The sequence below is a fragment of the Triturus cristatus genome, chromosome 5_2 (genome assembly GCF_964204655.1).
Source record: "Triturus cristatus chromosome 5_2, aTriCri1.1, whole genome shotgun sequence".
NCBI lineage: Eukaryota > Metazoa > Chordata > Amphibia > Caudata > Salamandridae > Triturus > Triturus cristatus.
This window is the reverse complement of record NC_140588.1, coordinates 577,531,544-577,554,957: the sequence shown is the minus strand read 5'-3', so window position 1 is coordinate 577,554,957 and position 23,414 is coordinate 577,531,544. Positions and strand designations below refer to the sequence as shown.

The window sequence follows — 23,414 nt, the reverse complement described above, 5'->3', positions numbered from 1 at the left end:
TCTTCCGTTCGAGCATGGAGGGTGAGGGACATGGGTCACCCTCATATACAGGGGTGTGGGCATGGGCAGGGTGGGGCGTGGGGTACCCGTCAGGGCATTGCCCGTTTGGAAGCCCGTTCGGAAGGCAAGAGGAGGCGGAGGCGGAGGCGGGAATCTCTGCTCAATTTTTTCCCGAGGCCTGGGGACAAGCCTTTGCACATTTGATCCAGCCGGGCCTGCATCAGCAGATCCTGCTCCGATGGCAAGGGAGAGCCTGCAGGTGTAAATCAAAGAAAGGGGAGAAATCCGCAAGAGGCGGGTTAACAAATTCCAGTGGCAGGCCCATGTTCCCCAGGAAGCAAGTACTTCCTCCTGCTCCCTTCAGTGGGAAAAGACATAGGAGGTGTATTTCTCTAAGCAGGGGCTCTGCGTAGGTGGCACTGCATTGCTTTGGGAAGCATCCATGCTAAGTGCAGAGTAGCAGCAGACCCCACAGCTGAGACGTGAATTGGGACTGTTAAGGAAGGGCACTGGGAGGGTGAGGAGGGCAGAGGAAAATGCTTTAAAAAAGCATCTGCAAGTTCCTACACACCCGCTGAAAACCCATACCAGGGATGGGGCTCGAACCCATGCGGACAACTGTCCATTGGATCTTAAGTCCAACGCCTTAACCACTCGGCCACCCTGGTGAGACCCTAGGCCCTGCCTTACTCAGCTCCCTTTTCATGCTGGCTGCTCCAGCGCAGGCTGTCCAGCAAGAGGTGATTGCAGAGTAAAAAGGCTTTTGCAGGAGGATAAAGGTAATTGCTTATGACAAACACACTGTGTGACACCTAACTTTTCCCCACTCGTACTTTATGGGCAATCTATACAGTGGAGTTAGCTTAGTCACAATAAGGAAGTGAGCAAGGCAGGCTCACAAGAGCATCTCCTCCCTGGTGGTCTAGTGGCTAGGATTCGGCGCTTTCACCGCCGCGGCCCGGGTTCGATTCCCGGTCAGGGAAGATCCCTCTAAGACGTAGACGTGCGTAATTTGTCCACGCAGCTCAGCTTTTTTTAATCGAAGGTCCTTAAAAAGGCACCCCGACCTATAGACGAAAGCAGAGGAAAGGGGCTGGGTCCCCTGTGTCCCAGGTTGCTTTGCTCCCATTGCCCTCAGCCACCTTCATGCGCACGCAGTCCCCCACCCAGTCAGGTGCTCTATGTGGGCGTAAAGTGCAGTACCAGCTCATCAGAAAGGTAAATTGCTGGAAAACCCGGCTGCGATGTATACATCTACTTTGGAGCACTCTTCTCCCTTGCACTCTTGAATCGGTCATTCGCAATGTATTCTTCCAGCAAGCTGAATAACGAGGTATGTGTGAGAAGGTGTACCAGCTGTCTTTGAGCTATCAGCGGCCACTAGGTGTCCCTCTTGTGATTTCCCGGGGATCCCGATTGTACAGGAATTCGTCGGTTCAGTAGCACGGGGGAGGGGATGGCCTGTGCTTGGAAGTGACAAACAGTCTGGTGGAATCATGAGTGTTTTTTCAAGTTCTGATTCATATTCGCTGTAGAATAAAATATGCTTTCAGCCCCCATGAGCTTTGTCACTAGGAGAGCAGTGTAGGAACTTTTGCTGTATGGCTGTGGGTTCCCTGGTGGTCTAGTGGTTAGGATTCGGCGCTCTCACCGCCGCGGCCCGGGTTCGATTCCCGGTCAGGGAACAGTCCTTCTTCTGCCCTTGAATGCTTTTCCTTCCCGCAGGTCAGGGCTTCTCAAAATGAATTTGCTTTTCTGACAAACAGTTTGCCTAGCATCCCGCAATCTGGCTCCTAATTTGATTTTCGCAAGGTTCCCTTTGAGTTGCTTTCCTCGGCGGGAGGACAATCTCTTGTGCAAGGCTCTTGAGGAAGTGAGATTCTGTATTCCGAGGTGCGCTTCTTTTCGTAGGCTTCTGACCACATGGTGTGCGGCAGGAAGTCATCTTTGACAGGGCCGCAGGCTTTGTCTCCAAATGGCATCCCGGACCCACTGCAACCCACCTTTTTGCTGAAACGGAAGTCTGGTTCAGGGTAAGAAAAAGCTGAGCTGCACGTACCGAAAGCAGCAGAGCCCAGCGGCGGAGAGGGTGTGGCCAGGGCTGTCTGATTTGCATAGTGACCAGTGGCATCTTGGGAATCTACAGGCTTTGGAGCCTAACGGGTGCTGCAGGGGTCTGCCTGGCCGGAGAAATGCCTGTCTGGCGCTCCCCTCAGGACACACGTGTCTTCCGTTCGAGCATGGAGGGTGAGGGACATGGGTCACCCTCATATACAGGGGTGTGGGCATGGGCAGGATGGGGCGTGGGGGACCCGTCAGGGCATTGCCCGTTTGGAAGCCCGTTCGGAAGGCAAGAGGAGGCGGAGGCGGAGGCGGAGGCGGGAATCTCTGCTCAATTTTTTCCCGAGGCCTGGGGACAAGCCTTTGCACATTTGATCCTGCCGGGCCTGCATCAGCAGATCTTGCTCCGATGGCAAGGGAGAGCCTGCAGGTGTAAATCAAAGAAAGGGGAGAAATCCGCAAGAGGCGGGTTAACAAATTCCAGTGGCAGGCCCATGTTCCCCAGGAAGCAAGTACTTCCTCCTGCTCCCTTCAGTGGGAAAAGACATAGGAGGTGTATTTCTCTAAGCAGGGGCTCTGCGTAGGTGGCACTGCATTGCTTTGGGAAGCATCCATGCTAAGTGCAGAGTAGCAGCAGACCCCACAGCTGAGACGTGAATTGGGACTGTTAAGGAAGGGCACTGGGAGGGTGAGGAGGGCAGAGGAAAATGCTTTAAAAAAGCATCTGCAAGTTCCTACACACCCGCTGAAAACCCATACCAGGGATGGGGCTCGAACCCATGCGGACAACTGTCCATTGGATCTTAAGTCCAACGCCTTAACCACTCGGCCACCCTGGTGAGACCCTAGGCCCTGCCTTACTCAGCTCCCTTTTCATGCTGGCTGCTCCAGCGCAGGCTGTCCAGCAAGAGGTGATTGCAGAGTAAAAAGGCTTTTGCAGGAGGATAAAGGTAATTGCTTATGACAAACACACTGTGTGACACCTAACTTTTCCCCACTCGTACTTTATGGGCAATCTATACAGTGGAGTTAGCTTAGTCACAATAAGGAAGTGAGCAAGGCAGGCTCACAAGAGCATCTCCTCCCTGGTGGTCTAGTGGCTAGGATTCGGCGCTTTCACCGCCGCGGCCCGGGTTCGATTCCCGGTCAGGGAAGATCCCTCTAAGACGTAGACGTGCGTAATTTGTCCACGCAGCTCAGCTTTTTTTAATCGAAGGTCCTTAAAAAGGCACCCCGACCTATAGACGAAAGCAGAGGAAAGGGGCTGGGTCCCCTGTGTCCCAGGTTGCTTTGCTCCCATTGCCCTCAGCCACCTTCATGCGCACGCAGTCCCCCACCCAGTCAGGTGCTCTATGTGGGCGTAAAGTGCAGTACCAGCTCATCAGAAAGGTAAATTGCTGGAAAACCCGGCTGCGATGTATACATCTACTTTGGAGCACTCTTCTCCCTTGCACTCTTGAATCGGTCATTCGCAATGTATTCTTCCAGCAAGCTGAATAACGAGGTAGGTGTGAGAAGGTGTACCAGCTGTCTTTGAGCTATCAGCGGCCACTAGGTGTCCCTCTTGTGATTTCCCGGGGATCCCGATTATACAGGAATTCGTCGGTTCAGTAGCACGGGGGAGGGGATGGCCTGTGCTTGGAAGTGACAAACAGTCTGGTGGAATCATGAGTGTTTTTTCAAGTTCTGATTCATATTCGCTGTAGAATAAAATATGCTTTCAGCCCCCATGAGCTTTGTCACTAGGAGAGCAGTGTAGGAACTTTTGCTGTATAGCTGTGGGTTCCCTGGTGGTCTAGTGGTTAGGATTCGGCGCTCTCACCGCCGCGGCCCGGGTTCGATTCCCGGTCAGGGAACAGTCCTTCTTCTGCCCTTGAATGCTTTTCCTTCCCGCAGGTCAGGGCTTCTCAAAATGAATTTGCTTTTCTGACAAACAGTTTGCCTAGCATCCCGCAATCTGGCTCCTAATTTGATTTTCGCAAGGTTCCCTTTGAGTTGCTTTCCTCGGCGGGAGGAAAATCTCTTGTGCAAGGCTCTTGAGGAAGTGAGATTCTGTATTCCGAGGTGCGCTTCTTTTCGTAGGCTTCTGACCACATGGTGTGCGGCAGGAAGTCATCTTTGACAGGGCCGCAGGCTTTGTCTCCAAATGGCATCCCGGACCCACTGCAACCCACCTTTTTGCTGAAACGGAAGTCTGGTTCAGGGTAAGAAAAAGCTGAGCTGCACGTACCGAAAGCAGCAGAGCCCAGCGGCGGAGAGGGTGTGGCCAGGGCTGTCTGATTTGCATAGTGACCAGTGGCATCTTGGGAATGTACAGGCTTTGGAGCCTAACGGGTGCTGCAGGGGTCTGCCTGGCCGGAGAAATGCCTGTCTGGCGCTCCCCTCAGGACACACGTGTCTTCCGTTCGAGCATGGAGGGTGAGGGACATGGGTCACCCTCATATACAGGGGTGTGGGCATGGGCAGGGTGGGGCGTGGGGTACCCGTCAGGGCATTGCCCGTTTGGAAGCCCGTTCGGAAGGCAAGAGGAGGCGGAGGCGGAGGCGGGAATCTCTGCTCAATTTTTTCCCGAGGCCTGGGGACAAGCCTTTGCACATTTGATCCAGCCGGGCCTGCATCAGCAGATCCTGCTCCGATGGCAAGGGAGAGCCTGCAGGTGTAAATCAAAGAAAGGGGAGAAATCCGCAAGAGGCGGGTTAACAAATTCCAGTGGCAGGCCCATGTTCCCCAGGAAGCAAGTACTTCCTCCTGCTCCCTTCAGTGGGAAAAGACATAGGAGGTGTATTTCTCTAAGCAGGGGCTCTGCGTAGGTGGCACTGCATTGCTTTGGGAAGCATCCATGCTAAGTGCAGAGTAGCAGCAGACCCCACAGCTGAGACGTGAATTGGGACTGTTAAGGAAGGGCACTGGGAGGGTGAGGAGGGCAGAGGAAAATGCTTTAAAAAAGCATCTGCAAGTTCCTACACACCCGCTGAAAACCCATACCAGGGATGGGGCTCGAACCCATGCGGACAACTGTCCATTGGATCTTAAGTCCAACGCCTTAACCACTCGGCCACCCTGGTGAGACCCTAGGCCCTGCCTTACTCAGCTCCCTTTTCATGCTGGCTGCTCCAGCGCAGGCTGTCCAGCAAGAGGTGATTGCAGAGTAAAAAGGCTTTTGCAGGAGGATAAAGGTAATTGCTTATGACAAACACACTGTGTGACACCTAACTTTTCCCCACTCGTACTTTATGGGCAATCTATACAGTGGAGTTAGCTTAGTCACAATAAGGAAGTGAGCAAGGCAGGCTCACAAGAGCATCTCCTCCCTGGTGGTCTAGTGGCTAGGATTCGGCGCTTTCACCGCCGCGGCCCGGGTTCGATTCCCGGTCAGGGAAGATCCCTCTAAGACGTAGACGTGCGTAATTTGTCCACGCAGCTCAGCTTTTTTTAATCGAAGGTCCTTAAAAAGGCACCCCGACCTATAGACGAAAGCAGAGGAAAGGGGCTGGGTCCCCTGTGTCCCAGGTTGCTTTGCTCCCATTGCCCTCAGCCACCTTCATGCACACGCAGTCCCCCACCCAGTCAGGTGCTCTATGTGGGCGTAAAGTGCAGTACCAGCTCATCAGAAAGGTAAATTGCTGGAAAACCCGGCTGCGATGTATACATCTACTTTGGAGCACTCTTCTCCCTTGCACTCTTGAATCGGTCATTCGCAATGTATTCTTCCAGCAAGCTGAATAACGAGGTAGGTGTGAGAAGGTGTACCAGCTGTCTTTGAGCTATCAGCGGCCACTAGGTGTCCCTCTTGTGATTTCCCGGGGATCCCGATTGTACAGGAATTCGTCGGTTCAGTGGCACGGGGGAGGGGATGGCCTGTGCTTGGAAGTGACAAACAGTCTGGTGGAATCATGAGTGTTTTTTCAAGTTCTGATTCATATTCGCTGTAGAATAAAATATGCTTTCAGCCCCCATGAGCTTTGTCACTAGGAGAGCAGTGTAGGAACTTTTGCTGTATGGCTGTGGGTTCCCTGGTGGTCTAGTGGTTAGGATTCGGCGCTCTCACCGCCGCGGCCCGGGTTCGATTCCCGGTCAGGAAACAGTCCTTCTTCTGCCCTTGAATGCTTTTCCTTCCCGCAGGTCAGGGCTTCTCAAAATGAATTTGCTTTTCTGACAAACAGTTTGCCTAGCATCCCGCAATCTGGCTCCTAATTTGATTTTCGCAAGGTTCCCTTTGAGTTGCTTTCCTCGGCGGGAGGAAAATCTCTTGTGCAAGGCTCTTGAGGAAGTGAGATTCTGTATTCCGAGGTGCGCTTCTTTTCGTAGGCTTCTGACCACATGGTGTGCGGCAGGAAGTCATCTTTGACAGGGCCGCAGGCTTTGTCTCCAAATGGCATCCCGGACCCACTGCAACCCACCTTTTTGCTGAAACGGAAGTCTGGTTCAGGGTAAGAAAAAGCTGAGCTGCACGTACCGAAAGCAGCAGAGCCCAGCGGCGGAGAGGGTGTGGCCAGGGCTGTCTGATTTGCATAGTGACCAGTGGCATCTTGGGAATGTACAGGCTTTGGAGCCTAACGGGTGCTGCAGGGGTCTGCCTGGCCGGAGAAATGTCTGTCTGGCGCTCCCCTCAGGACACACGTGTCTTCCGTTCGAGCATGGAGGGTGAGGGACATGGGTCACCCTCATATACAGGGGTGTGGGCATGGGCAGGATGGGGCGTGGGGGACCCGTCAGGGCATTGCCCGTTTGGAAGCCCGTTCGGAAGGCAAGAGGAGGCGGAGGCGGAGGCGGGAATCTCTGCTCAATTTTTTCCCGAGGCCTGGGGACAAGCCTTTGCACATTTGATCCAGCCGGGCCTGCATCAGCAGATCCTGCTCCGATGGCAAGGGAGAGCCTGCAGGTGTAAATCAAAGAAAGGGGAGAAATCCGCAAGAGGCGGGTTAACAAATTCCAGTGGCAGGCCCATGTTCCCCAGGAAGCAAGTACTTCCTCCTGCTCCCTTCAGTGGGAAAAGACATAGGAGGTGTATTTCTCTAAGCAGGGGCTCTGCGTAGGTGGCACTGCATTGCTTTGGGAAGCATCCATGCTAAGTGCAGAGTAGCAGCAGACCCCACAGCTGAGACGTGAATTGGGACTGTTAAGGAAGGGCACTGGGAGGGTGAGGAGGGCAGAGGAAAATGCTTTAAAAAAGCATCTGCAAGTTCCTACACACCCGCTGAAAACCCATACCAGGGATGGGGCTCGAACCCATGCGGACAACTGTCCATTGGATCTTAAGTCCAACGCCTTAACCACTCGGCCACCCTGGTGAGACCCTAGGCCCTGCCTTACTCAGCTCCCTTTTCATGCTGGCTGCTCCAGCGCAGGCTGTCCAGCAAGAGGTGATTGCAGAGTAAAAAGGCTTTTGCAGGAGGATAAAGGTAATTGCTTATGACAAACACACTGTGTGACACCTAACTTTTCCCCACTCGTACTTTATGGGCAATCTATACAGTGGAGTTAGCTTAGTCACAATAAGGAAGTGAGCAAGGCAGGCTCACAAGAGCATCTCCTCCCTGGTGGTCTAGTGGCTAGGATTCGGCGCTTTCACCGCCGCGGCCCGGGTTCGATTCCCGGTCAGGGAAGATCCCTCTAAGACGTAGACGTGCGTAATTTGTCCACGCAGCTCAGCTTTTTTTAATCGAAGGTCCTTAAAAAGGCACCCCGACCTATAGACGAAAGCAGAGGAAAGGGGCTGGGTCCCCTGTGTCCCAGGTTGCTTTGCTCCCATTGCCCTCAGCCACCTTCATGCGCACGCAGTCCCCCACCCAGTCAGGTGCTCTATGTGGGCGTAAAGTGCAGTACCAGCTCATCAGAAAGGTAAATTGCTGGAAAACCCGGCTGCGATGTATACATCTACTTTGGAGCACTCTTCTCCCTTGCACTCTTGAATCGGTCATTCGCAATGTATTCTTCCAGCAAGCTGAATAACGAGGTAGGTGTGAGAAGGTGTACCAGCTGTCTTTGAGCTATCAGCGGCCACTAGGTGTCCCTCTTGTGATTTCCCGGGGATCCCGATTATACAGGAATTCGTCGGTTCAGTAGCACGGGGGAGGGGATGGCCTGTGCTTGGAAGTGACAAACAGTCTGGTGGAATCATGAGTGTTTTTTCAAGTTCTGATTCATATTCGCTGTAGAATAAAATATGCTTTCAGCCCCCATGAGCTTTGTCACTAGGAGAGCAGTGTAGGAACTTTTGCTGTATAGCTGTGGGTTCCCTGGTGGTCTAGTGGTTAGGATTCGGCGCTCTCACCGCCGCGGCCCGGGTTCGATTCCCGGTCAGGGAACAGTCCTTCTTCTGCCCTTGAATGCTTTTCCTTCCCGCAGGTCAGGGCTTCTCAAAATGAATTTGCTTTTCTGACAAACAGTTTGCCTAGCATCCCGCAATCTGGCTCCTAATTTGATTTTCGCAAGGTTCCCTTTGAGTTGCTTTCCTCGGCGGGAGGAAAATCTCTTGTGCAAGGCTCTTGAGGAAGTGAGATTCTGTATTCCGAGGTGCGCTTCTTTTCGTAGGCTTCTGACCACATGGTGTGCGGCAGGAAGTCATCTTTGACAGGGCCGCAGGCTTTGTCTCCAAATGGCATCCCGGACCCACTGCAACCCACCTTTTTGCTGAAACGGAAGTCTGGTTCAGGGTAAGAAAAAGCTGAGCTGCACGTACCGAAAGCAGCAGAGCCCAGCGGCGGAGAGGGTGTGGCCAGGGCTGTCTGATTTGCATAGTGACCAGTGGCATCTTGGGAATGTACAGGCTTTGGAGCCTAACGGGTGCTGCAGGGGTCTGCCTGGCCGGAGAAATGCCTGTCTGGCGCTCCCCTCAGGACACACGTGTCTTCCGTTCGAGCATGGAGGGTGAGGGACATGGGTCACCCTCATATACAGGGGTGTGGGCATGGGCAGGGTGGGGCGTGGGGTACCCGTCAGGGCATTGCCCGTTTGGAAGCCCGTTCGGAAGGCAAGAGGAGGCGGAGGCGGAGGCGGGAATCTCTGCTCAATTTTTTCCCGAGGCCTGGGGACAAGCCTTTGCACATTTGATCCAGCCGGGCCTGCATCAGCAGATCCTGCTCCGATGGCAAGGGAGAGCCTGCAGGTGTAAATCAAAGAAAGGGGAGAAATCCGCAAGAGGCGGGTTAACAAATTCCAGTGGCAGGCCCATGTTCCCCAGGAAGCAAGTACTTCCTCCTGCTCCCTTCAGTGGGAAAAGACATAGGAGGTGTATTTCTCTAAGCAGGGGCTCTGCGTAGGTGGCACTGCATTGCTTTGGGAAGCATCCATGCTAAGTGCAGAGTAGCAGCAGACCCCACAGCTGAGACGTGAATTGGGACTGTTAAGGAAGGGCACTGGGAGGGTGAGGAGGGCAGAGGAAAATGCTTTAAAAAAGCATCTGCAAGTTCCTACACACCCGCTGAAAACCCATACCAGGGATGGGGCTCGAACCCATGCGGACAACTGTCCATTGGATCTTAAGTCCAACGCCTTAACCACTCGGCCACCCTGGTGAGACCCTAGGCCCTGCCTTACTCAGCTCCCTTTTCATGCTGGCTGCTCCAGCGCAGGCTGTCCAGCAAGAGGTGATTGCAGAGTAAAAAGGCTTTTGCAGGAGGATAAAGGTAATTGCTTATGACAAACACACTGTGTGACACCTAACTTTTCCCCACTCGTACTTTATGGGCAATCTATACAGTGGAGTTAGCTTAGTCACAATAAGGAAGTGAGCAAGGCAGGCTCACAAGAGCATCTCCTCCCTGGTGGTCTAGTGGCTAGGATTCGGCGCTTTCACCGCCGCGGCCCGGGTTCGATTCCCGGTCAGGGAAGATCCCTCTAAGACGTAGACGTGCGTAATTTGTCCACGCAGCTCAGCTTTTTTTAATCGAAGGTCCTTAAAAAGGCACCCCGACCTATAGACGAAAGCAGAGGAAAGGGGCTGGGTCCCCTGTGTCCCAGGTTGCTTTGCTCCCATTGCCCTCAGCCACCTTCATGCACACGCAGTCCCCCACCCAGTCAGGTGCTCTATGTGGGCGTAAAGTGCAGTACCAGCTCATCAGAAAGGTAAATTGCTGGAAAACCCGGCTGCGATGTATACATCTACTTTGGAGCACTCTTCTCCCTTGCACTCTTGAATCGGTCATTCGCAATGTATTCTTCCAGCAAGCTGAATAACGAGGTAGGTGTGAGAAGGTGTACCAGCTGTCTTTGAGCTATCAGCGGCCACTAGGTGTCCCTCTTGTGATTTCCCGGGGATCCCGATTGTACAGGAATTCGTCGGTTCAGTGGCACGGGGGAGGGGATGGCCTGTGCTTGGAAGTGACAAACAGTCTGGTGGAATCATGAGTGTTTTTTCAAGTTCTGATTCATATTCGCTGTAGAATAAAATATGCTTTCAGCCCCCATGAGCTTTGTCACTAGGAGAGCAGTGTAGGAACTTTTGCTGTATGGCTGTGGGTTCCCTGGTGGTCTAGTGGTTAGGATTCGGCGCTCTCACCGCCGCGGCCCGGGTTCGATTCCCGGTCAGGAAACAGTCCTTCTTCTGCCCTTGAATGCTTTTCCTTCCCGCAGGTCAGGGCTTCTCAAAATGAATTTGCTTTTCTGACAAACAGTTTGCCTAGCATCCCGCAATCTGGCTCCTAATTTGATTTTCGCAAGGTTCCCTTTGAGTTGCTTTCCTCGGCGGGAGGAAAATCTCTTGTGCAAGGCTCTTGAGGAAGTGAGATTCTGTATTCCGAGGTGCGCTTCTTTTCGTAGGCTTCTGACCACATGGTGTGCGGCAGGAAGTCATCTTTGACAGGGCCGCAGGCTTTGTCTCCAAATGGCATCCCGGACCCACTGCAACCCACCTTTTTGCTGAAACGGAAGTCTGGTTCAGGGTAAGAAAAAGCTGAGCTGCACGTACCGAAAGCAGCAGAGCCCAGCGGCGGAGAGGGTGTGGCCAGGGCTGTCTGATTTGCATAGTGACCAGTGGCATCTTGGGAATGTACAGGCTTTGGAGCCTAACGGGTGCTGCAGGGGTCTGCCTGGCCGGAGAAATGTCTGTCTGGCGCTCCCCTCAGGACACACGTGTCTTCCGTTCGAGCATGGAGGGTGAGGGACATGGGTCACCCTCATATACAGGGGTGTGGGCATGGGCAGGATGGGGCGTGGGGGACCCGTCAGGGCATTGCCCGTTTGGAAGCCCGTTCGGAAGGCAAGAGGAGGCGGAGGCGGAGGCGGAGGCGGGAATCTCTGCTCAATTTTTTCCCGAGGCCTGGGGACAAGCCTTTGCACATTTGATCCTGCCGGGCCTGCATCAGCAGATCCTGCTCCGATGGCAAGGGAGAGCCTGCAGGTGTAAATCAAAGAAAGGGGAGAAATCCGCAAGAGGCGGGTTAACAAATTCCAGTGGCAGGCCCATGTTCCCCAGGAAGCAAGTACTTCCTCCTGCTCCCTTCAGTGGGAAAAGACATAGGAGGTGTATTTCTCTAAGCAGGGGCTCTGCGTAGGTGGCACTGCATTGCTTTGGGAAGCATCCATGCTAAGTGCAGAGTAGCAGCAGACCCCACAGCTGAGACGTGAATTGGGACTGTTAAGGAAGGGCACTGGGAGGGTGAGGAGGGCAGAGGAAAATGCTTTAAAAAAGCATCTGCAAGTTCCTACACACCCGCTGAAAACCCATACCAGGGATGGGGCTCGAACCCATGCGGACAACTGTCCATTGGATCTTAAGTCCAACGCCTTAACCACTCGGCCACCCTGGTGAGACCCTAGGCCCTGCCTTACTCAGCTCCCTTTTCATGCTGGCTGCTCCAGCGCAGGCTGTCCAGCAAGAGGTGATTGCAGAGTAAAAAGGCTTTTGCAGGAGGATAAAGGTAATTGCTTATGACAAACACACTGTGTGACACCTAACTTTTCCCCACTCGTACTTTATGGGCAATCTATACAGTGGAGTTAGCTTAGTCACAATAAGGAAGTGAGCAAGGCAGGCTCACAAGAGCATCTCCTCCCTGGTGGTCTAGTGGCTAGGATTCGGCGCTTTCACCGCCGCGGCCCGGGTTCGATTCCCGGTCAGGGAAGATCCCTCTAAGACGTAGACGTGCGTAATTTGTCCACGCAGCTCAGCTTTTTTTAATCGAAGGTCCTTAAAAAGGCACCCCGACCTATAGACGAAAGCAGAGGAAAGGGGCTGGGTCCCCTGTGTCCCAGGTTGCTTTGCTCCCATTGCCCTCAGCCACCTTCATGCGCACGCAGTCCCCCACCCAGTCAGGTGCTCTATGTGGGCGTAAAGTGCAGTACCAGCTCATCAGAAAGGTAAATTGCTGGAAAACCCGGCTGCGATGTATACATCTACTTTGGAGCACTCTTCTCCCTTGCACTCTTGAATCGGTCATTCGCAATGTATTCTTCCAGCAAGCTGAATAACGAGGTAGGTGTGAGAAGGTGTACCAGCTGTCTTTGAGCTATCAGCGGCCACTAGGTGTCCCTCTTGTGATTTCCCGGGGATCCCGATTGTACAGGAATTCGTCGGTTCAGTAGCACGGGGGAGGGGATGGCCTGTGCTTGGAAGTGACAAACAGTCTGGTGGAATCATGAGTGTTTTTTCAAGTTCTGATTCATATTCGCTGTAGAATAAAATATGCTTTCAGCCCCCATGAGCTTTGTCACTAGGAGAGCAGTGTAGGAACTTTTGCTGTATAGCTGTGGGTTCCCTGGTGGTCTAGTGGTTAGGATTCGGCGCTCTCACCGCCGCGGCCCGGGTTCGATTCCCGGTCAGGGAACAGTCCTTCTTCTGCCCTTGAATGCTTTTCCTTCCCGCAGGTCAGGGCTTCTCAAAATGAATTTGCTTTTCTGACAAACAGTTTGCCTAGCATCCCGCAATCTGGCTCCTAATTTGATTTTCGCAAGGTTCCCTTTGAGTTGCTTTCCTCGGCGGGAGGAAAATCTCTTGTGCAAGGCTCTTGAGGAAGTGAGATTCTGTATTCCGAGGTGCGCTTCTTTTCGTAGGCTTCTGACCACATGGTGTGCGGCAGGAAGTCATCTTTGACAGGGCCGCAGGCTTTGTCTCCAAATGGCATCCCGGACCCACTGCAACCCACCTTTTTGCTGAAACGGAAGTCCGGTTCAGGGTAAGAAAAAGCTGAGCTGCACGTACCGAAAGCAGCAGAGCCCAGCGGCGGAGAGGGTGTGGCCAGGGCTGTCTGATTTGCATAGTGACCAGTGGCATCTTGGGAATGTACAGGCTTTGGAGCCTAACGGGTGCTGCAGGGGTCTGCCTGGCCGGAGAAATGCCTGTCTGGCGCTCCCCTCAGGACACACGTGTCTTCCGTTCGAGCATGGAGGGTGAGGGACATGGGTCACCCTCATATACAGGGGTGTGGGCATGGGCAGGGTGGGGCGTGGGGTACCCGTCAGGGCATTGCCCGTTTGGAAGCCCGTTCGGAAGGCAAGAGGAGGCGGAGGCGGAGGCGGGAATCTCTGCTCAATTTTTTCCCGAGGCCTGGGGACAAGCCTTTGCACATTTGATCCAGCCGGGCCTGCATCAGCAGATCCTGCTCCGATGGCAAGGGAGAGCCTGCAGGTGTAAATCAAAGAAAGGGGAGAAATCCGCAAGAGGCGGGTTAACAAATTCCAGTGGCAGGCCCATGTTCCCCAGGAAGCAAGTACTTCCTCCTGCTCCCTTCAGTGGGAAAAGACATAGGAGGTGTATTTCTCTAAGCAGGGGCTCTGCGTAGGTGGCACTGCATTGCTTTGGGAAGCATCCATGCTAAGTGCAGAGTAGCAGCAGACCCCACAGCTGAGACGTGAATTGGGACTGTTAAGGAAGGGCACTGGGAGGGTGAGGAGGGCAGAGGAAAATGCTTTAAAAAAGCATCTGCAAGTTCCTACACACCCGCTGAAAACCCATACCAGGGATGGGGCTCGAACCCATGCGGACAACTGTCCATTGGATCTTAAGTCCAACGCCTTAACCACTCGGCCACCCTGGTGAGACCCTAGGCCCTGCCTTACTCAGCTCCCTTTTCATGCTGGCTGCTCCAGCGCAGGCTGTCCAGCAAGAGGTGATTGCAGAGTAAAAAGGCTTTTGCAGGAGGATAAAGGTAATTGCTTATGACAAACACACTGTGTGACACCTAACTTTTCCCCACTCGTACTTTATGGGCAATCTATACAGTGGAGTTAGCTTAGTCACAATAAGGAAGTGAGCAAGGCAGGCTCACAAGAGCATCTCCTCCCTGGTGGTCTAGTGGCTAGGATTCGGCGCTTTCACCGCCGCGGCCCGGGTTCGATTCCCGGTCAGGGAAGATCCCTCTAAGACGTAGACGTGCGTAATTTGTCCACGCAGCTCAGCTTTTTTTAATCGAAGGTCCTTAAAAAGGCACCCCGACCTATAGACGAAAGCAGAGGAAAGGGGCTGGGTCCCCTGTGTCCCAGGTTGCTTTGCTCCCATTGCCCTCAGCCACCTTCATGCACACGCAGTCCCCCACCCAGTCAGGTGCTCTATGTGGGCGTAAAGTGCAGTACCAGCTCATCAGAAAGGTAAATTGCTGGAAAACCCGGCTGCGATGTATACATCTACTTTGGAGCACTCTTCTCCCTTGCACTCTTGAATCGGTCATTCGCAATGTATTCTTCCAGCAAGCTGAATAACGAGGTAGGTGTGAGAAGGTGTACCAGCTGTCTTTGAGCTATCAGCGGCCACTAGGTGTCCCTCTTGTGATTTCCCGGGGATCCCGATTGTACAGGAATTCGTCGGTTCAGTGGCACGGGGGAGGGGATGGCCTGTGCTTGGAAGTGACAAACAGTCTGGTGGAATCATGAGTGTTTTTTCAAGTTCTGATTCATATTCGCTGTAGAATAAAATATGCTTTCAGCCCCCATGAGCTTTGTCACTAGGAGAGCAGTGTAGGAACTTTTGCTGTATGGCTGTGGGTTCCCTGGTGGTCTAGTGGTTAGGATTCGGCGCTCTCACCGCCGCGGCCCGGGTTCGATTCCCGGTCAGGAAACAGTCCTTCTTCTGCCCTTGAATGCTTTTCCTTCCCGCAGGTCAGGGCTTCTCAAAATGAATTTGCTTTTCTGACAAACAGTTTGCCTAGCATCCCGCAATCTGGCTCCTAATTTGATTTTCGCAAGGTTCCCTTTGAGTTGCTTTCCTCGGCGGGAGGAAAATCTCTTGTGCAAGGCTCTTGAGGAAGTGAGATTCTGTATTCCGAGGTGCGCTTCTTTTCGTAGGCTTCTGACCACATGGTGTGCGGCAGGAAGTCATCTTTGACAGGGCCGCAGGCTTTGTCTCCAAATGGCATCCCGGACCCACTGCAACCCACCTTTTTGCTGAAACGGAAGTCTGGTTCAGGGTAAGAAAAAGCTGAGCTGCACGTACCGAAAGCAGCAGAGCCCAGCGGCGGAGAGGGTGTGGCCAGGGCTGTCTGATTTGCATAGTGACCAGTGGCATCTTGGGAATGTACAGGCTTTGGAGCCTAACGGGTGCTGCAGGGGTCTGCCTGGCCGGAGAAATGTCTGTCTGGCGCTCCCCTCAGGACACACGTGTCTTCCGTTCGAGCATGGAGGGTGAGGGACATGGGTCACCCTCATATACAGGGGTGTGGGCATGGGCAGGATGGGGCGTGGGGGACCCGTCAGGGCATTGCCCGTTTGGAAGCCCGTTCGGAAGGCAAGAGGAGGCGGAGGCGGAGGCGGAGGCGGGAATCTCTGCTCAATTTTTTCCCGAGGCCTGGGGACAAGCCTTTGCACATTTGATCCTGCCGGGCCTGCATCAGCAGATCCTGCTCCGATGGCAAGGGAGAGCCTGCAGGTGTAAATCAAAGAAAGGGGAGAAATCCGCAAGAGGCGGGTTAACAAATTCCAGTGGCAGGCCCATGTTCCCCAGGAAGCAAGTACTTCCTCCTGCTCCCTTCAGTGGGAAAAGACATAGGAGGTGTATTTCTCTAAGCAGGGGCTCTGCGTAGGTGGCACTGCATTGCTTTGGGAAGCATCCATGCTAAGTGCAGAGTAGCAGCAGACCCCACAGCTGAGACGTGAATTGGGACTGTTAAGGAAGGGCACTGGGAGGGTGAGGAGGGCAGAGGAAAATGCTTTAAAAAAGCATCTGCAAGTTCCTACACACCCGCTGAAAACCCATACCAGGGATGGGGCTCGAACCCATGCGGACAACTGTCCATTGGATCTTAAGTCCAACGCCTTAACCACTCGGCCACCCTGGTGAGACCCTAGGCCCTGCCTTACTCAGCTCCCTTTTCATGCTGGCTGCTCCAGCGCAGGCTGTCCAGCAAGAGGTGATTGCAGAGTAAAAAGGCTTTTGCAGGAGGATAAAGGTAATTGCTTATGACAAACACACTGTGTGACACCTAACTTTTCCCCACTCGTACTTTATGGGCAATCTATACAGTGGAGTTAGCTTAGTCACAATAAGGAAGTGAGCAAGGCAGGCTCACAAGAGCATCTCCTCCCTGGTGGTCTAGTGGCTAGGATTCGGCGCTTTCACCGCCGCGGCCCGGGTTCGATTCCCGGTCAGGGAAGATCCCTCTAAGACGTAGACGTGCGTAATTTGTCCACGCAGCTCAGCTTTTTTTAATCGAAGGTCCTTAAAAAGGCACCCCGACCTATAGACGAAAGCAGAGGAAAGGGGCTGGGTCCCCTGTGTCCCAGGTTGCTTTGCTCCCATTGCCCTCAGCCACCTTCATGCGCACGCAGTCCCCCACCCAGTCAGGTGCTCTATGTGGGCGTAAAGTGCAGTACCAGCTCATCAGAAAGGTAAATTGCTGGAAAACCCGGCTGCGATGTATACATCTACTTTGGAGCACTCTTCTCCCTTGCACTCTTGAATCGGTCATTCGCAATGTATTCTTCCAGCAAGCTGAATAACGAGGTAGGTGTGAGAAGGTGTACCAGCTGTCTTTGAGCTCTCAGTGGCCACTAGGTGTCCCTCTTGTGATTTCCCGGGGATCCCGATTGTACAGGAATTCGTCGGTTCAGTAGCACGGGGGAGGGGATGGCCTGTGCTTGGAAGTGACAAACAGTCTGGTGGAATCATGAGTGTTTTTTCAAGTTCTGATTCATATTCGCTGTAGAATAAAATATGCTTTCAGCCCCCATGAGCTTTGTCACTAGGAGAGCAGTGTAGGAACTTTTGCTGTATAGCTGTGGGTTCCCTGGTGGTCTAGTGGTTAGGATTCGGCGCTCTCACCGCCGCGGCCCGGGTTCGATTCCCGGTCAGGGAACAGTCCTTCTTCTGCCCTTGAATGCTTTTCCTTCCCGCAGGTCAGGGCTTCTCAAAATGAATTTGCTTTTCTGACAAACAGTTTGCCTAGCATCCCGCAATCTGGCTCCTAATTTGATTTTCGCAAGGTTCCCTTTGAGTTGCTTTCCTCGGCGGGAGGAAAATCTCTTGTGCAAGGCTCTTGAGGAAGTGAGATTCTGTATTCCGAGGTGCGCTTCTTTTCGTAGGCTTCTGACCACATGGTGTGCGGCAGGAAGTCATCTTTGACAGGGCCGCAGGCTTTGTCTCCAAATGGCATCCCGGACCCACTGCAACCCACCTTTTTGCTGAAACGGAAGTCTGGTTCAGGGTAAGAAAAAGCTGAACTGCACGTACCGAAAGCAGCAGAGCCCAGCGGCGGAGAGGGTGTGGCCAGGGCTGTCTGATTTGCATAGTGACCAGTGGCATCTTGGGAATGTACAGGCTTTGGAGCCTAACGGGTGCTGCAGGGGTCTGCCTGGCCGGAGAAATGCCTGTCTGGCGCTCCCCTCAGGACACACGTGTCTTCCGTTCGAGCATGGAGGGTGAGGGACATGGGTCACCCTCATATACAGGGGTGTGGGCATGGGCAGGGTGGGGCGTGGGGTACCCGTCAGGGCATTGCCCGTTTGGAAGCCCGTTCGGAAGGCAAGAGGAGGCGGAGGCGGAGGCGGGAATCTCTGCTCAATTTTTTCCCGAGGCCTGGGGACAAGCCTTTGCACATTTGATCCAGCCGGGCCTGCATCAGCAGATCCTGCTCCGATGGCAAGGGAGAGCCTGCAGGTGTAAATCAAAGAAAGGGGAGAAATCCGCAAGAGGCGGGTTAACAAATTCCAGTGGCAGGCCCATGTTCCCCAGGAAGCAAGTACTTCCTCCTGCTCCCTTCAGTGGGAAAAGACATAGGAGGTGTATTTCTCTAAGCAGGGGCTCTGCGTAGGTGGCACTGCATTGCTTTGGGAAGCATCCATGCTAAGTGCAGAGTAGCAGCAGACCCCACAGCTGAGACGTGAATTGGGACTGTTAAGGAAGGGCACTGGGAGGGTGAGGAGGGCAGAGGAAAATGCTTTAAAAAAGCATCTGCAAGTTCCTACACACCCGCTGAAAACCCATACCAGGGATGGGGCTCGAACCCATGCGGACAACTGTCCATTGGATCTTAAGTCCAACGCCTTAACCACTCGGCCACCCTGGAGAGACCCTAGGCCCTGCCTTACTCAGCTCCCTTTTCATGCTGGCTGCTCCAGCGCAGGCTGTCCAGCAAGAGGTGATTGCAGAGTAAAAAGGCTTTTGCAGGAGGATAAAGGTAATTGCTTATGACAAACACACTGTGTGACACCTAACTTTTCCCCACTCGTACTTTATGGGCAATCTATACAGTGGAGTTAGCTTAGTCACAATAAGGAAGTGAGCAAGGCAGGCTCACAAGAGCATCTCCTCCCTGGTGGTCTAGTGGCTAGGATTCGGCGCTTTCACCGCCGCGGCCCGGGTTCGATTCCCGGTCAGGGAAGATCCCTCTAAGACGTAGACGTGCGTAATTTGTCCACGCAGCTCAGCTTTTTTTAATCGAAGGTCCTTAAAAAGGCACCCCGACCTATAGACGAAAGCAGAGGAAAGGGGCTGGGTCCCCTGTGTCCCAGGTTGCTTTGCTCCCATTGCCCTCAGCCACCTTCATGCACACGCAGTCCCCCACCCAGTCAGGTGCTCTATGTGGGCGTAAAGTGCAGTACCAGCTCATCAGAAAGGTAAATTGCTGGAAAACCCGGCTGCGATGTATACATCTACTTTGGAGCACTCTTCTCCCTTGCACTCTTGAATCGGTCATTCGCAATGTATTCTTCCAGCAAGCTGAATAACGAGGTAGGTGTGAGAAGGTGTACCAGCTGTCTTTGAGCTATCAGCGGCCACTAGGTGTCCCTCTTGTGATTTCCCGGGGATCCCGATTGTACAGGAATTCGTCGGTTCAGTGGCACGGGGGAGGGGATGGCCTGTGCTTGGAAGTGACAAACAGTCTGGTGGAATCATGAGTGTTTTTTCAAGTTCTGATTCATATTCGCTGTAGAATAAAATATGCTTTCAGCCCCCATGAGCTTTGTCACTAGGAGAGCAGTGTAGGAACTTTTGCTGTATGGCTGTGGGTTCCCTGGTGGTCTAGTGGTTAGGATTCGGCGCTCTCACCGCCGCGGCCCGGGTTCGATTCCCGGTCAGGAAACAGTCCTTCTTCTGCCCTTGAATGCTTTTCCTTCCCGCAGGTCAGGGCTTCTCAAAATGAATTTGCTTTTCTGACAAACAGTTTGCCTAGCATCCCGCAATCTGGCTCCTAATTTGATTTTCGCAAGGTTCCCTTTGAGTTGCTTTCCTCGGCGGGAGGAAAATCTCTTGTGCAAGGCTCTTGAGGAAGTGAGATTCTGTATTCCGAGGTGCGCTTCTTTTCGTAGGCTTCTGACCACATGGTGTGCGGCAGGAAGTCATCTTTGACAGGGCCGCAGGCTTTGTCTCCAAATGGCATCCCGGACCCACTGCAACCCACCTTTTTGCTGAAACGGAAGTCTGGTTCAGGGTAAGAAAAAGCTGAGCTGCACGTACCGAAAGCAGCAGAGCCCAGCGGCGGAGAGGGTGTGGCCAGGGCTGTCTGATTTGCATAGTGACCAGTGGCATCTTGGGAATGTACAGGCTTTGGAGCCTAACGGGTGCTGCAGGGGTCTGCCTGGCCGGAGAAATGTCTGTCTGGCGCTCCCCTCAGGACACACGTGTCTTCCGTTCGAGCATGGAGGGTGAGGGACATGGGTCACCCTCATATACAGGGGTGTGGGCATGGGCAGGATGGGGCGTGGGGGACCCGTCAGGGCATTGCCCGTTTGGAAGCCCGTTCGGAAGGCAAGAGGAGGCGGAGGCGGAGGCGGAGGCGGGAATCTCTGCTCAATTTTTTCCCGAGGCCTGGGGACAAGCCTTTGCACATTTGATCCTGCCGGGCCTGCATCAGCAGATCCTGCTCCGATGGCAAGGGAGAGCCTGCAGGTGTAAATCAAAGAAAGGGGAGAAATCCGCAAGAGGCGGGTTAACAAATTCCAGTGGCAGGCCCATGTTCCCCAGGAAGCAAGTACTTCCTCCTGCTCCCTTCAGTGGGAAAAGACATAGGAGGTGTATTTCTCTAAGCAGGGGCTCTGCGTAGGTGGCACTGCATTGCTTTGGGAAGCATCCATGCTAAGTGCAGAGTAGCAGCAGACCCCACAGCTGAGACGTGAATTGGGACTGTTAAGGAAGGGCACTGGGAGGGTGAGGAGGGCAGAGGAAAATGCTTTAAAAAAGCATCTGCAAGTTCCTACACACCCGCTGAAAACCCATACCAGGGATGGGGCTCGAACCCATGCGGACAACTGTCCATTGGATCTTAAGTCCAACGCCTTAACCACTCGGCCACCCTGGTGAGACCCTAGGCCCTGCCTTACTCAGCTCCCTTTTCATGCTGGCTGCTCCAGCGCAGGCTGTCCAGCAAGAGGTGATTGCAGAGTAAAAAGGCTTTTGCAGGAGGATAAAGGTAATTGCTTATGACAAACACACTGTGTGACACCTAACTTTTCCCCACTCGTACTTTATGGGCAATCTATACAGTGGAGTTAGCTTAGTCACAATAAGGAAGTGAGCAAGGCAGGCTCACAAGAGCATCTCCTCCCTGGTGGTCTAGTGGCTAGGATTCGGCGCTTTCACCGCCGCGGCCCGGGTTCGATTCCCGGTCAGGGAAGATCCCTCTAAGACGTAGACGTGCGTAATTTGTCCACGCAGCTCAGCTTTTTTTAATCGAAGGTCCTTAAAAAGGCACCCCGACCTATAGACGAAAGCAGAGGAAAGGGGCTGGGTCCCCTGTGTCCCAGGTTGCTTTGCTCCCATTGCCCTCAGCCACCTTCATGCGCACGCAGTCCCCCACCCAGTCAGGTGCTCTATGTGGGCGTAAAGTGCAGTACCAGCTCATCAGAAAGGTAAATTGCTGGAAAACCCGGCTGCGATGTATACATCTACTTTGGAGCACTCTTCTCCCTTGCACTCTTGAATCGGTCATTCGCAATGTATTCTTCCAGCAAGCTGAATAACGAGGTAGGTGTGAGAAGGTGTACCAGCTGTCTTTGAGCTCTCAGTGGCCACTAGGTGTCCCTCTTGTGATTTCCCGGGGATCCCGATTGTACAGGAATTCGTCGGTTCAGTAGCACGGGGGAGGGGATGGCCTGTGCTTGGAAGTGACAAACAGTCTGGTGGAATCATGAGTGTTTTTTCAAGTTCTGATTCATATTCGCTGTAGAATAAAATATGCTTTCAGCCCCCATGAGCTTTGTCACTAGGAGAGCAGTGTAGGAACTTTTGCTGTATAGCTGTGGGTTCCCTGGTGGTCTAGTGGTTAGGATTCGGCGCTCTCACCGCCGCGGCCCGGGTTCGATTCCCGGTCAGGGAACAGTCCTTCTTCTGCCCTTGAATGCTTTTCCTTCCCGCAGGTCAGGGCTTCTCAAAATGAATTTGCTTTTCTGACAAACAGTTTGCCTAGCATCCCGCAATCTGGCTCCTAATTTGATTTTCGCAAGGTTCCCTTTGAGTTGCTTTCCTCGGCGGGAGGAAAATCTCTTGTGCAAGGCTCTTGAGGAAGTGAGATTCTGTATTCCGAGGTGCGCTTCTTTTCGTAGGCTTCTGACCACATGGTGTGCGGCAGGAAGTCATCTTTGACAGGGCCGCAGGCTTTGTCTCCAAATGGCATCCCGGACCCACTGCAACCCACCTTTTTGCTGAAACGGAAGTCTGGTTCAGGGTAAGAAAAAGCTGAACTGCACGTACCGAAAGCAGCAGAGCCCAGCGGCGGAGAGGGTGTGGCCAGGGCTGTCTGATTTGCATAGTGACCAGTGGCATCTTGGGAATGTACAGGCTTTGGAGCCTAACGGGTGCTGCAGGGGTCTGCCTGGCCGGAGAAATGCCTGTCTGGCGCTCCCCTCAGGACACACGTGTCTTCCGTTCGAGCATGGAGGGTGAGGGACATGGGTCACCCTCATATACAGGGGTGTGGGCATGGGCAGGGTGGGGCGTGGGGTACCCGTCAGGGCATTGCCCGTTTGGAAGCCCGTTCGGAAGGCAAGAGGAGGCGGAGGCGGAGGCGGGAATCTCTGCTCAATTTTTTCCCGAGGCCTGGGGACAAGCCTTTGCACATTTGATCCAGCCGGGCCTGCATCAGCAGATCCTGCTCCGATGGCAAGGGAGAGCCTGCAGGTGTAAATCAAAGAAAGGGGAGAAATCCGCAAGAGGCGGGTTAACAAATTCCAGTGGCAGGCCCATGTTCCCCAGGAAGCAAGTACTTCCTCCTGCTCCCTTCAGTGGGAAAAGACATAGGAGGTGTATTTCTCTAAGCAGGGGCTCTGCGTAGGTGGCACTGCATTGCTTTGGGAAGCATCCATGCTAAGTGCAGAGTAGCAGCAGACCCCACAGCTGAGACGTGAATTGGGACTGTTAAGGAAGGGCACTGGGAGGGTGAGGAGGGCAGAGGAAAATGCTTTAAAAAAGCATCTGCAAGTTCCTACACACCCGCTGAAAACCCATACCAGGGATGGGGCTCGAACCCATGCGGACAACTGTCCATTGGATCTTAAGTCCAACGCCTTAACCACTCGGCCACCCTGGAGAGACCCTAGGCCCTGCCTTACTCAGCTCCCTTTTCATGCTGGCTGCTCCAGCGCAGGCTGTCCAGCAAGAGGTGATTGCAGAGTAAAAAGGCTTTTGCAGGAGGATAAAGGTAATTGCTTATGACAAACACACTGTGTGACACCTAACTTTTCCCCACTCGTACTTTATGGGCAATCTATACAGTGGAGTTAGCTTAGTCACAATAAGGAAGTGAGCAAGGCAGGCTCACAAGAGCATCTCCTCCCTGGTGGTCTAGTGGCTAGGATTCGGCGCTTTCACCGCCGCGGCCCGGGTTCGATTCCCGGTCAGGGAAGATCCCTCTAAGACGTAGACGTGCGTAATTTGTCCACGCAGCTCAGCTTTTTTTAATCGAAGGTCCTTAAAAAGGCACCCCGACCTATAGACGAAAGCAGAGGAAAGGGGCTGGGTCCCCTGTGTCCCAGGTTGCTTTGCTCCCATT

General features: G+C 53.5%; 26 non-coding genes across 26 annotated transcripts; 17 read left to right on the top strand and 9 right to left on the bottom strand.

Annotated features, from left to right (window-relative positions):
* Window positions 1-585: 585 nt before the first annotated feature.
* Window positions 586-668, bottom strand: TRNAL-UAA (transfer RNA leucine (anticodon UAA)). Its single transcript has one exon. It is a non-coding gene; the product is annotated as a tRNA-Leu (tRNA).
* Window positions 669-911: 243 nt separating this feature from the next.
* On the top strand, window positions 912-983 carry TRNAE-UUC (transfer RNA glutamic acid (anticodon UUC)). Its single transcript has one exon. It is a non-coding gene; the product is annotated as a tRNA-Glu (tRNA).
* A 630-nt stretch (window positions 984-1,613) lies between these two features.
* Window positions 1,614-1,685, top strand: TRNAE-CUC (transfer RNA glutamic acid (anticodon CUC)). Its single transcript has one exon. It is a non-coding gene; the product is annotated as a tRNA-Glu (tRNA).
* A 1,132-nt stretch (window positions 1,686-2,817) lies between these two features.
* On the bottom strand, window positions 2,818-2,900 carry TRNAL-UAA (transfer RNA leucine (anticodon UAA)). The gene has a single exon. It is a non-coding gene; the product is annotated as a tRNA-Leu (tRNA).
* A 243-nt stretch (window positions 2,901-3,143) lies between these two features.
* On the top strand, window positions 3,144-3,215 carry TRNAE-UUC (transfer RNA glutamic acid (anticodon UUC)). The gene has a single exon. It is a non-coding gene; the product is annotated as a tRNA-Glu (tRNA).
* Window positions 3,216-3,845: 630 nt separating this feature from the next.
* Window positions 3,846-3,917, top strand: TRNAE-CUC (transfer RNA glutamic acid (anticodon CUC)). The gene has a single exon. It is a non-coding gene; the product is annotated as a tRNA-Glu (tRNA).
* Window positions 3,918-5,043: 1,126 nt separating this feature from the next.
* TRNAL-UAA (transfer RNA leucine (anticodon UAA)) lies at window positions 5,044-5,126 on the bottom strand. Its single transcript has one exon. It is a non-coding gene; the product is annotated as a tRNA-Leu (tRNA).
* Window positions 5,127-5,369: 243 nt separating this feature from the next.
* On the top strand, window positions 5,370-5,441 carry TRNAE-UUC (transfer RNA glutamic acid (anticodon UUC)). Its single transcript has one exon. It is a non-coding gene; the product is annotated as a tRNA-Glu (tRNA).
* Window positions 5,442-7,269: 1,828 nt separating this feature from the next.
* On the bottom strand, window positions 7,270-7,352 carry TRNAL-UAA (transfer RNA leucine (anticodon UAA)). Its single transcript has one exon. It is a non-coding gene; the product is annotated as a tRNA-Leu (tRNA).
* A 243-nt stretch (window positions 7,353-7,595) lies between these two features.
* TRNAE-UUC (transfer RNA glutamic acid (anticodon UUC)) lies at window positions 7,596-7,667 on the top strand. The gene has a single exon. It is a non-coding gene; the product is annotated as a tRNA-Glu (tRNA).
* A 630-nt stretch (window positions 7,668-8,297) lies between these two features.
* On the top strand, window positions 8,298-8,369 carry TRNAE-CUC (transfer RNA glutamic acid (anticodon CUC)). Its single transcript has one exon. It is a non-coding gene; the product is annotated as a tRNA-Glu (tRNA).
* Window positions 8,370-9,495: 1,126 nt separating this feature from the next.
* Window positions 9,496-9,578, bottom strand: TRNAL-UAA (transfer RNA leucine (anticodon UAA)). Its single transcript has one exon. It is a non-coding gene; the product is annotated as a tRNA-Leu (tRNA).
* Window positions 9,579-9,821: 243 nt separating this feature from the next.
* Window positions 9,822-9,893, top strand: TRNAE-UUC (transfer RNA glutamic acid (anticodon UUC)). Its single transcript has one exon. It is a non-coding gene; the product is annotated as a tRNA-Glu (tRNA).
* A 1,834-nt stretch (window positions 9,894-11,727) lies between these two features.
* On the bottom strand, window positions 11,728-11,810 carry TRNAL-UAA (transfer RNA leucine (anticodon UAA)). Its single transcript has one exon. It is a non-coding gene; the product is annotated as a tRNA-Leu (tRNA).
* A 243-nt stretch (window positions 11,811-12,053) lies between these two features.
* On the top strand, window positions 12,054-12,125 carry TRNAE-UUC (transfer RNA glutamic acid (anticodon UUC)). The gene has a single exon. It is a non-coding gene; the product is annotated as a tRNA-Glu (tRNA).
* Window positions 12,126-12,755: 630 nt separating this feature from the next.
* TRNAE-CUC (transfer RNA glutamic acid (anticodon CUC)) lies at window positions 12,756-12,827 on the top strand. Its single transcript has one exon. It is a non-coding gene; the product is annotated as a tRNA-Glu (tRNA).
* Window positions 12,828-13,953: 1,126 nt separating this feature from the next.
* Window positions 13,954-14,036, bottom strand: TRNAL-UAA (transfer RNA leucine (anticodon UAA)). Its single transcript has one exon. It is a non-coding gene; the product is annotated as a tRNA-Leu (tRNA).
* A 243-nt stretch (window positions 14,037-14,279) lies between these two features.
* On the top strand, window positions 14,280-14,351 carry TRNAE-UUC (transfer RNA glutamic acid (anticodon UUC)). The gene has a single exon. It is a non-coding gene; the product is annotated as a tRNA-Glu (tRNA).
* A 1,834-nt stretch (window positions 14,352-16,185) lies between these two features.
* On the bottom strand, window positions 16,186-16,268 carry TRNAL-UAA (transfer RNA leucine (anticodon UAA)). Its single transcript has one exon. It is a non-coding gene; the product is annotated as a tRNA-Leu (tRNA).
* Window positions 16,269-16,511: 243 nt separating this feature from the next.
* TRNAE-UUC (transfer RNA glutamic acid (anticodon UUC)) lies at window positions 16,512-16,583 on the top strand. The gene has a single exon. It is a non-coding gene; the product is annotated as a tRNA-Glu (tRNA).
* Window positions 16,584-17,213: 630 nt separating this feature from the next.
* TRNAE-CUC (transfer RNA glutamic acid (anticodon CUC)) lies at window positions 17,214-17,285 on the top strand. Its single transcript has one exon. It is a non-coding gene; the product is annotated as a tRNA-Glu (tRNA).
* Window positions 17,286-18,737: 1,452 nt separating this feature from the next.
* Window positions 18,738-18,809, top strand: TRNAE-UUC (transfer RNA glutamic acid (anticodon UUC)). The gene has a single exon. It is a non-coding gene; the product is annotated as a tRNA-Glu (tRNA).
* Window positions 18,810-20,643: 1,834 nt separating this feature from the next.
* On the bottom strand, window positions 20,644-20,726 carry TRNAL-UAA (transfer RNA leucine (anticodon UAA)). The gene has a single exon. It is a non-coding gene; the product is annotated as a tRNA-Leu (tRNA).
* Window positions 20,727-20,969: 243 nt separating this feature from the next.
* Window positions 20,970-21,041, top strand: TRNAE-UUC (transfer RNA glutamic acid (anticodon UUC)). Its single transcript has one exon. It is a non-coding gene; the product is annotated as a tRNA-Glu (tRNA).
* A 630-nt stretch (window positions 21,042-21,671) lies between these two features.
* TRNAE-CUC (transfer RNA glutamic acid (anticodon CUC)) lies at window positions 21,672-21,743 on the top strand. Its single transcript has one exon. It is a non-coding gene; the product is annotated as a tRNA-Glu (tRNA).
* A 1,452-nt stretch (window positions 21,744-23,195) lies between these two features.
* TRNAE-UUC (transfer RNA glutamic acid (anticodon UUC)) lies at window positions 23,196-23,267 on the top strand. Its single transcript has one exon. It is a non-coding gene; the product is annotated as a tRNA-Glu (tRNA).
* Window positions 23,268-23,414: the final 147 nt, after the last annotated feature.